Source organism: Echinops telfairi, unplaced genomic scaffold, assembly GCF_000313985.2.
Source record: "Echinops telfairi isolate 266 unplaced genomic scaffold, ASM31398v2 ScPeMD7_2186;HRSCAF=2738, whole genome shotgun sequence".
In the NCBI taxonomy this organism is placed as follows: Eukaryota; Metazoa; Chordata; class Mammalia; order Afrosoricida; family Tenrecidae; genus Echinops; species Echinops telfairi.
Window position 1 is genome coordinate 299,842 of NW_022106084.1, and position 1,830 is coordinate 301,671.

Genomic DNA, 1,830 nt, shown 5'->3' on the forward strand with positions numbered 1-1,830 from the left:
CAGATGTTAAGCCAACTCATATAGCTGTGGCTACTTATGAGCCAGGAAGCAGGAAGTATACCAGGAAGATCAAGGTTTGTGTATGCAGAGTTGGATGCATCCAAAAATGCAGGTCAGAAGACAGATTCTGATGGCTTCCAGGGTCAGCAGGGAATATGTTAAGCCTTTGACACAAGCCTAAAGAGCTAGAGGTCAATGAGCCAGCGAAGTATCCTGATCAGCAAGATGCAAAGACGCTTTCTACAATGCGTATTTATATATAAAGCAGACCACACCCTTCAGGAATATCATTAGGGTTGTGACCTGATTAAGGGGCTGTTTTTCACACTGATTTTTCTTTTCTTTTTTTTTTAACAATAGGTTGGCTGCTTACATCAAATTCTATCTTGTAGATGATTACATTTTATTAGATTACAACATGGTGAAGACTTCAAATGCCATACTACAAAAAATCTTGGCCCAAGATTTTATTAGGTTATAATAAGTTACCATTTCCATTTGTATGGCTATTAATGATAAAGTATAAAGATATCATAACATATATATGAAAGATATTAATAACATAAATGTATCCCACCATTCCCTATTTAATATAAAGTTATGAACTAAAGTGCTTGTGCAACTTAAGTATTCAATACCTTTTTTTCATTTAAAGAAGTCAACCATCTTTTTGTGAATCAACTTTCAGCATGTTAAAAATAATGTGTTTACTGTAGACTGTTCTGCTAAACAAACAACATCCCTCACAGGCCACACCAGAAGAGTCAATGTGGAAACACCACTAAATGGACTAGGCTTTATCTCTATCTCCCTGTAGTCCTTGGACTCATTTATACTATAAAAGTGTAGAACTGGTAGTTGTTAGAATTTGATTCATATTCTACCATTCTGCTGTAGGAAAAAATGAGGTGTTCTACACCTATAAAAATTTGCAATCTCAGAAATCCACAAGTGTTATTCTACCTCTACAAGTCAGATATCACTTGAAAGCAGAGAACGAGTAATGACTACTCCCTGATATTTTTCTCCATATTTTGATGTCAAAAGAAAGCACTATAATTTACCAAAATATTATTTATGTACTTATTTAGATTAGATCCATTAGATCAAAGATTTAATTACAACTTTATCCATCCACATATTATTTATAATAATGGGATTATTTTGCAACTTAAAACTATGTACATTATATGACAAAGCATGCAATAATTAAAAGAAGGAAGTAGAGGGAAAAATATGTTCAGGTAAAGAAGGTGGAGACAAGAATATTTGGTATATAAACTGCATAATATGAGGTACTAAGTACTTACTAGCTAAGGGTCACCAATTCAATATTCAATCTGGCAAGACAATTTAATTTTTAAAGTGAAAAATTACATAATTTTTCTAGAAAACAGAAATTAGTCATGGTATTTATAAAATATTAAAATATAACTTCAATTCTAATTATAAGATTATAATATGTGTAACTATATTTTTCCAATTGTGAGCAATTTTCCAATTGACAAATAAAGGGATCAATACTAACTCCATTTAATTAAGTATATTCTAAGAATTATTAATTATGCAGTTGGGGATGCGGCCAGGCCTGCAGACCTCTCTGTTGGTTGGCTGCTTCATACAAGAATGTTGCTTCCACGTCTTGGTGCTCGGAGTTGAAGCCTGGTTCAACCTCTCATTCTCCAGTGGAGATATGAACAATAACACCCCCCCCCCCACCTTGGGTGGGTTAGTGGCCTGCTCCTCCACTACCCATGTCCTTTCTTTCTTTCTTTCTTTCTTTCTTTCTTTCTTTCTTTCTTTCTTTCTTTCTTTCTTTCTTTCTTTCCT